Consider the following 9,816-nt stretch of genomic DNA (forward strand, 5'->3'; position numbering starts at 1 on the left):
TAGAGTTTATGCCCAGGACTCAAGCTTGGAGGTTAGTTAAGGCTTGCATGTTGTTGTTCTCATTTATATTTTTGTTAGCGTCATAATTGGGTAGATGCAGTGTTTTTAATATCGGGAAGTTAAAGTCACGTACTTTCATTTATCTGAGACTTGAGCAGTCTCATCTGAATATTGCTAGGACAGATTGTTTAGATATTAGCTTAGTGCATGAGCATGGTAGAATATAAGGGTAGTTTGTGAGGAGAAGAATGGCATAAGATCTTCTATACTTCTTTAATGCACTCGGACTAACGTATTAGGGGGGACAGGTCATGTCTTGAGAAGCCCAGAATAATTGAGGAATATGTCCGTAATGCCCATAGTCTGGAGATAAGGCCCATGAGTAGCATAATGAATAAGTATTACGTGGTAATTTGAAACTGTGAGTGCCAGTCAGATCACTAGGCTGTATTGACGTGAGGGTGCTAGTAAAAGTACCAGAGTGATGTAATGAAAGAGCCAATTGTACTTGAGTGTTAACCGGATTAGAACAGTGAACTTGAACTCTAAGGAATGTGTTGGCTTGTAATAGTTATTATATAATAAAAGGGCAAATGGAAGAGGAATATAATGGGCTGAACGAGGGGAGTGTTGACCCTTGGGTTTGTATACCAGTTGTCGACCGAGTGAAAGATTTATGGGATAGAGACATGGCTGCTCCTCTCGTACAAGAGCCCAGGGTGTTGAAGGCTGAATGTAGGTCGTTCTGACGTCACGACACGAAAGTCTGCTCTTGGGGGAAGAATACGGTTTTTGTCAAGGGAGAACGGAGAGCGGTGAGCTTTTTATTTGTTTAAATACCGCTGTCTGCAGGATAAAATCTCATACGTGTTACATGTGTCATTCAGACGTGTGCGTAACCATTCATATGTATCTGCACAGTGTAAATCATGTTTTCTCATCAGATGTGTAGTCAGATAGTGGTTGGAGGTGAGAGTAGTCTCGTGTTCGATTCCCAGACGGTATAGTGTTTATTGCATGCGTGGTTTAGAGCTTATATTCTTGTGAGTACTGTGGCATAGATTCACGTTAGGAACAGGTTATGTGCCATGTAAATATAATTTGGACATTATCAGGCTTGTGATTCAGTTTATTTTCTTTTGACTGAAACATTGTGCTGGTTGTTGCAGTGTCAGGTGTTGCCACGAGGTTAGAAATCTCCTCCACAGGGACGTTAACGCAAGGCGTGGTGCCTTTTTACTTCAAGAACGCATTTGATTTATTTTCTTTACGACAATTATTCCATTGTGTAATTATTATCGAGGATTTGATTTATAACAAAGCAATATTATTGTAATAAATTGTTTGTGATAACGAATTTGCAGCTCATTGATAGTTACTTCGGCTAGAGTTAGTTCACACCTTTCATATCTTACTCCTGTTCATTCATATTTTAGTTGTCACGTTGACCCTTATGATACCCAATAACCCCTGATATTGCTGTTGCGGCCGGAGCAAATGAAGAGGACAGTCGTGCAAGGTAAGCTATGTGCCACAGTGATTCACCTGGCGGTGAGTGTATTGTTCACTATAATGCACTTGGTCAGATCTCAGCATTGGCTTGACGTTGACGGGGGCATTATAGGGCACACTACAAATATCTGGCTTTATCTAAGGAAAGTTTCATTCATACGCATTATTTCATCTACCGAGATAGCCTCAATTTCTCTCGTGATATTTTGTTTGAGTTCATCTAAAGTGTGAAAATGGGGGTGTTAGCGGCAGTAACTACTGACAGGAAAATAGGGCCTATTCATTTCGAAACCACAACCACTGAGCAGAGATATAGGAATGACATTCTCGTACCATTTTTTAACAATTAACGGACAATGAATGCCAGTCTGAATATTTCCAGCAAGACTGGGCAACCGCCCATACGGCTAACGACTCATTAATTTTAACTATGGAAATAATTAGTAAACGATTGTCGCCCGCAATATCAACAGATCTTACGGTTTGTGATTTTTATTTATGGGAAAAATTGAAAAATAAGGTTTATGCAACAAACCCTCACACTCTAGATGAACTCAAAATATCACAAGAGAAATTCAGGCTATCCCGGTAGATGAACTAATGCGTATGAATGAAAATTTCCTTAGATGAAGCCAGAAATGTGTAGATGCAGGTGGAGGACATTTTCAACTTCTGTGATAAGGTGAGACATTATTTTACTTTGATTAAGCATTATTATGCTTCTTATTCTTCTTCGTCATATGTTTACCGTCCAGGGTCGGCTTTTCCCTCGGACTCAGCGAGGGATCCCACCTCTACCGTCTCAAGGGCAGTGTCTTCGAGCTTCAGACTCTGGGTCGGGGGATACAACTGGGGATGATAACCAGTACCTCGCCCAGGCGGCTTCACCTGCTATGCTGAACAGGGGCCTTGCGGGGGGGATGGGAAGTTTGGAAGGGATAGGCAAGGAAGAGAAAAGGAAATGGCCGTGGCCTTATGTTAGGTACCATTCCGGCATTTGCCTGGAAGAGAAGTGGAAAACCACGGAAAACCACTTTCACGATGGCTGAGGAGGGATTCGAACCCCCCTTTACTCAGTTAACCTCCCGAGGCTGAGTGGACTACGTTCCAGCCCTCGTACCACTTTTCAAATTTCGTGGCAGAACCGGGAATCGAACCCGAGCCTCAAGGGGTAGCAGCTAATCACCTAACCACTACACCACAGAAGCGGGCTGCGTTATTATGCATGCTTGTTTTTTGCCTGCGCTCGTCTGACCTTCAGCTCGCCCATCTACCCGCTGCGCCGGCCGTTGAGTGGAAGACTCGGTATAAGTTGTTCCCTAGAACTGTTTGTAAAATTAAATGTTATTTACAATATTTAAATGATTTGCAAAAGCATAAATAATAATGCGTTATCTATACAAATTTCATTCCTCATTCATTCTCTCAGTCGACTATTAGCTAATCAAACACTCACTCATTCGTACACTTGTATATTTTATTTCACTCTCCCAGCTGCCCCTGTGGGTAGGGGTTGTAGAACAACTGCATGCCGTAAGAGGTGAATAAAAGGGGCCACAGGGACTCTTAATCTGGGAACGTAGTATGTGAGCATGGGGCCCAGAGCTGAGACCTGGCATTTCTTCCACTTTCTTGTGCCAGATTCCTCACTTTCATATACTCTATCCAACATCCCTTGGTCAACCTCTTGTTGTTTTCCAACCGCTCTGCTATTAGGTTGGCGAGGCCTAGAGAATTTCATTTTCACACCCGTCGTGCCCCTGGGCTTGCTTTGTCTTATTGTTCGAAGTGTCATGCCCCTTCAGTCTTTCCCTCTGATTAGTGTTAAAGCAAAAAAAATTAATAATCACTACCTCTCCCCAGTCACCATCGTCATGTTAACACGTGCTTTTTTTCCTTATAGGAGCTTCTTCATGTTACAGATTGGGTCGAAGATCAAGCTTTCCATCTATCCCAAAATGTTAATTAAAATATACTCACAACGAAAACTTCCACAGAGTACTGCTGCCTAGATGATACTAAATTAAAATTCTAGGGTCGATGAATATTATCACAGACTAAATATTCGGAGCGGTGACCACGAATCTTAACGCAGCCTGGAGGCATTTGCGAATCGAATTTATATCCCATTATCATCCGTCGTGTTGTTCTCTATAACACCGAAAGTTGGCCGACTATGAAAGAGCCGTAATATTTACTAAGCATCATGGGGATATAGATGATAAATTGTATGGTGTAACTAATGTGAGTGGTTTCCAACGTACATACAAGAATTGGAATAAGTTTTGCGTAATCCAGAAGCATATGTGCGAATGTCAACTACGATGGCTTTGGATATTTACTGCGAGGAGAAACATGTTAGTAAAGATCGTTTACACGCTATTGGTATTGGTGACTGTTGTTTTGGAGGGTATAAACCACGAACGTTAGGACATTGGAAGTTGTCAGTAAGGGGTTGTACGGATGATCTAATCAACAAGGGGTTCTTACACTGTACAACGTTATGAAGAGCTTAGTTCTGGGTATCCCCATGCCCAATTAAAGGTATATAAAGGATCCAAGTACCAGAACATTCCAATAGGCGGGAAAGAAGTTTATAATCACTGTTATGATGTTGATGATGATAGTTATGATATCTATATATATAAAATAAGAGTTTTGTCTGTACATTGCTCAGAATTTGAAAAGAATTGTATTTCTGTATCGGTCATGTGCACAGTAAGAAGAAAATGCAATTTTTACTTTTCCGTAATTTCTGTCTGTCTGTCTGTCTGTCTGTCTGTCTGTCTGTCTGTCTGTCTGTCTGTCTGTCTGTCTGTCTGTCTGTCTGTCTGTCTGTCTGTCTGTCTGTCTGTCTGTCTGTCTGTCTGTCTGTCTGTACACGCATCACTAGAAAACGGCTCAAGAGAATCTAATAAAAATCGGTACGCAAAGTCAGGGAATAAGTCGCTACAATCTAGGCCATAAATAATTTTATTCACGTTGATTGAAATGGTAGTTTACGGGAAGGCCTAAAATTTAATTTTCAAATATTTATGTTATTAGTGGTTCTATCTTAATGAAAATTAGTAAGCAAAGTTGGGGAATAAGTCGCTATAATCTAGACTATAAATAATTTTGTTCACGCTGAGTGAAATGGTAGTTTGGGGGAAGGCCTAAAATGTTATTCTCAAATATTTATATTATTAGTGGTCGTATCGATAAATACTACATAACTAAAGTTATACAGAAGTAAATTTCCAACTAATTATGTCTTACACATTTTTAGCGTACCGGCTATAATAACACAGATATTCATGAATTTGTATTGTTGTTGCTAAGTTCATATCAAAGCCGACCCACGAGAAAATGGGTAAACAGAATTTAATGAAAATCGGTATATAGAGACGGGGAATAAGGAACTACAGTCTAAGCTTATAAACAATTTTATTCAAACTGGATTAAAATGTAGTTTAGGGGAAGGCGCCTAAAATTTAATTTTTAAATACCTATGTTATTGGTCCTACCGAAAAGTACTACATAACAAAAGTTACAGAGAATACAATTTCTGATCATGTGTATTTTATTCAGTTTTACCGTACCGACTATGATAGGAGTGGTATTTCAGAGTCGGAAGAAAACTAAATGTGAAGGCCTACAATATCGAAAGTGCATACATAACATTGATGAACAATAACGTTACATTGACTATTGTTTGTGGCGGTGTTCTTTGTCTTTTATGCTGCCTCTCAACTCCATAGGCGGGATTACTGCTGCGTACCGAGTATAATAACCTGACTGATTAGTGGCGGAAAATAGCCGGGGAGTTAGAAAACTTTCTTCTTTAGCATGCCATTCCTCTGGTTCATACATTTTCTGATACAGCTGGTACGTAACACACCGGTTCATCATAGTATTCTAACTGTTCGATCCCCACTCTGACGCGCTGTTTTGAATCAGCAGTGTGCATACTTTCGGCCGAGGCTCACTTTAGTAGTAGTAGTAGTAGTAGTAGTAGTAGTAGTAGTAGTAGTATGGCCTGGTCTAGAATAACAATTTAGGCCTATTTCAAACTATAGCACCACAATTTACTAAGTGACTCAAAATTCAAGCTTCTCCCTCTTGACTTTTATTAAATTCTACATTCATTTTATTCCAAGTTAGCAGTGAAGAGTGGGTTTCTCCTCTGGCTTGGAGGAGAAATATGCCTCCAAGTGAGATAGATTTTTCCACCGCCAGTGTAGTGAATTGATATTTACGGGCTCATTGTGTAGTCCTAGGAAACAGATTAGTAAAGGGGCATGGTTTTTGCCCTGGGAGTCTCCACTATTCGACCTCTTCCCGGCCGAAAAAGTGACGAAGGATGTTCACGGATCACGGCTGTCTGCGGCTTGGTCATCCCAGCTCTGGAACTTTGGACTGTAATATCGGGAGCTTAGACCTGTTCGTTAAAAGTGAGAAAATGTGTGGTTTGTGATTTGATCGAGTATTCCATATGAAAGCATTGCTTTTAACCGCGCCATTCCTACTGACGTCATGGTAATGTTTGTTCATTTCAGTTGGGAAAACCAGTAAGACACTCTTTCTGAGGATGTAAAAAGGCAGGTGGAGAGTGAGTGTCTACCATTAAAATGAAAGCTTCCCAACCTTATTGTGACTGATGGTATGCAAGCGGGCCTACCATTACAGTGGAAATTCCCTAACTCAGTCTTCATATGAGAAAATATGTTTGGTGATATCGCTGTCGCGTTTCTAGGGTAACGTTAAGAGCTTTTTAATTTAATACATTCTTGCTCGCAACGTGTACGCTACCTAACCTATAATTCTGTATAAAGCAAAGTCTTCCCCCTACAGGCCATGAAGGCCCTGGGAGGGGTGGAAGGTAATGGTTTCCACTATCCGTAACCTCGGCACTTGATGGGGTAGAGTGGTTAGCTCTACACCCGGCTGCCTTTTTTGGTGTAGGATGGGTGAATCTCAGGGCCATATGCACCTACGGGATCGGAAATCTCATTTCTTAAATTTTACGACTTCCTGACGTGGATTCGAACCTACGTCCTTCCGGACGAACCGAGCACGCCTTTACCGCCTCAGCCACGCAGCTCCTTAGACTTCTGTATACAGTGTAGTTTTAAATAAATATTAAAAGAAAATCAGGAGATATGTGTAACTTATGTTTATATAGCAATGCTAAGGCGTGAAATTCTATGTATCTAGTATAACAGATTATAATATGTACCGAATTTTATATTTAATTAACGTAGATGGGGACACTTCTACGTCAACCATCCACAAATTGTAACAACAATATTTTGGAAAATAAGTGAATAAATACATAGATAAATAAATAAATATTTGTACATGAATCAGAGAGGCTCATTTACGGACAAGGTCATAAAGTTGCAACTAAATCTTTAAGGACGTGTGTAACTGAATAGACCTAATATTCCTCCGAAAATATCTGGCATTAAAACTGTTCCCCTTTCAACGTCTCCAGCTATCGTATCGTTCAATCCGTAAAACATAAGTTGTCTCTCTCTCTTTCCACATTTCGCTAGTAAACCAGTAACATCTTCGGCTTTTACAATCGATCTGTTTGGTTCTGGAACAACATTATTCGTGCCCTGAACGAAGGCTCTAGAGCAAGGGTTCTCAAAGGGTGTGCCGCGGCACAGTACGGTAGTGTGCCGTGACATTTTTGGACTGTGCCGCGGAAAAAATGCTCGTGTATTCAATATTTTAGTAATAATATTTATTAAAATTACAGAACGGCATAAACCTACATGCAGTAAGACCTGAAAAAATAAAATGCTCCGTCAATAATGTTCCGAGGTTATCCGTGGATCACAGAGGGCGGAAAGAAGGTGTGGGCTTGAACGGGTCTATCTGCGATATCAAAAATTAATATAAAACTTTAAAATAAAGGTTACATTTCCTTTCAGATCTCAGACTTAAACAAAATTCTTCACTTAGTGAAAACAAACCACGTATCAGGTACAATGACAATTTTGATACAAGAATAGAAAACCCCGGAATAGGGAATTTAACAGTTTTGGGCTCCATACTCCAAATTTACAAGTGTACAATGACGCCGATGTAGCGTTTAATTAGACACAAACGTCCAGAGCACGTCGTTCCAACCATTAAAATTTACGGCCTTCCAAAGGCAACACTCAGTATTACACAAAACCAGAAAGAGTTTTCAAGCTCTCCGAATTCTACAAAGGAGAATGGCTCCCAATTTCTTACAGGCTACTCAAGGCAACTTTACATAAAACCTTACAAGCTCTGGCCTCTCTAGGCACAACCTACAATTTACAATACCTTTATACAGGGGTATCTAGTACCCATACTACCGGGCCTTCGTTAAAAGGAAGAACAGGTTAAAATTACTGGCCCAAACTCAAAATATATGGAGGCGTACACTTGCGCTCCTAGAAAACTCAGTTAAAATCCTACTTGGGCTTGTGGCCCGATGATGCAGAGGCTAATCTCACTCTACTGAGGGGACTGAAAAAAACAAGTTACTTGGTAATTTACAGGAGAAAAACGGTTTCAAAGTCGTAGTCATCTCAAGAAAAGTGAAGGGGAACTCGAGAGGGTAACGCACTCTCTATCCACGATTTACAGTTTGTCTTTTATGTAATTTTACATTAGCGGGAAGAAAGTTTATATTTTAGAAAACAGGTGGTTGCATAGTTAAAGATCAGAACCTTCCCCTTGGGTAAATTTGCGGAGATAGCTAGAGAGATAGAAAACTAGTGGTCATTACCTGGGCTGATGTTCAGCCTGCCGAAGAAAGGGGCACCCCGCCTCCTGTCTTAACACACACACTCAGAACTCCGACGATCAATAAGACAAGGAAACTAGGAAAAGCCGCAGCTTATACACCCGAAGGGAGGGTTCGAGAAGGCTTTGGACTAAATCCGGACACACCCTCTCATTTTATTGGATAAACCAAAAACCTACAAGAAACCTGTGATTGGCTGAATAATAATTACAGAAAATTTGTTGTTGGCCAGATTCAAAAGCTGACGGGATGAGAAGGAAGTGTTGCAAACCTACAAGTACCAAAATAAATGAAAGTCAATTCTGTTGAGAAAACCTATACACACAAAACTTCTTTAAATCACTAATTCTTCCACCTTGCACCAGAGTACATGACCTCAGTTTTTGTAGAGACATCTATGGAGAAAAGTTCTGATATCTTGATGTACACCAAAACAAAACAAATAAACCCAATCAGTTCAAGAAACTTTAAAATAACATATCACTCAGTTATTCCGTAGTGACATCTTCTGATCAATGTCCCAACTTTATACATTAGCTGTTTGAAGAGTTGTTCGATAGATAGTGTTTCTTAAGGCGCTTCTTTTAAATTTGCGGGATTGAGGTGTACCTCCCGGTACAAATAATATTACACTATTGTTTCAATTTATTGGGAAATGTAGGCTTGTTTAATTTTGCACAACAGTTTGATGCGGGGGGAATCGCAGACACATACACCTGTATTTCTTGGTCTACAGAAAGAAGTCACTCACGTTTCTTATTTTCAATGCAGATCAGTGCCGAAAATCCCTGTTTGCATAGATATGTTTTGAATACTGTATTAATAAAGATATGGCGTGCTCTGATAACACTTACAAATCTCTTTTCACTGAAATAGTGTTTCTTCCCTAAATTACATCTTCAAAGTTCGATCGGCTAGAAGTGCAGGCAATTCTTCTGCCTCTTCTAATGGTAGATGTTTTGTATCCTCAGCAGTAATAGCAAAAGGATTGCAAATCCAGTCGCATTCGTTCACGTTGAGGGAAGGAAAATAATCTTGCAGTTTATTCCCAGAAACATAAAGATGTTCTAAAATCAGACTGGAATAGAAGTCGGTATCAGCTGTGAGAGGAAGCATTTCAATATCAATTTTTCAAATTTTAACTTCCACTGTCGAATTTTTCTTAATTTTTCTTTTCATCACTTGATGCAAGAATATTATCTTTCTTTCCATGCATACTGGCAGTGAGATTACTCAAATTTCCAAAAATATCAGCTAGGTATGCAACTTTGGAACACCAAGTTTCGTCGCTAATGAGGTCAGCAAACTCAGTTTTTCTGTGGCAAATATTTGTAATAACTCATTTCTAAGTTCGTAAAATCTGGAAAGTACACTTCTTTTGGAGAACCAGAGAATTTAGGTGTGAAGGACCAGAGTTTCAAGAACAGCTCCTGCTTCCTGACATATTACTTTGAGAAATCTAGTTTTTAGAGCTCTACTTTTAATGTAATTAACAAATTTAACAACCGAGCTCATTACGTTCCTTATATCTGAAG

This window comes from Anabrus simplex, chromosome 7, assembly GCF_040414725.1.
Source record: "Anabrus simplex isolate iqAnaSimp1 chromosome 7, ASM4041472v1, whole genome shotgun sequence".
Taxonomy (NCBI): Eukaryota; Metazoa; Arthropoda; class Insecta; order Orthoptera; family Tettigoniidae; genus Anabrus; species Anabrus simplex.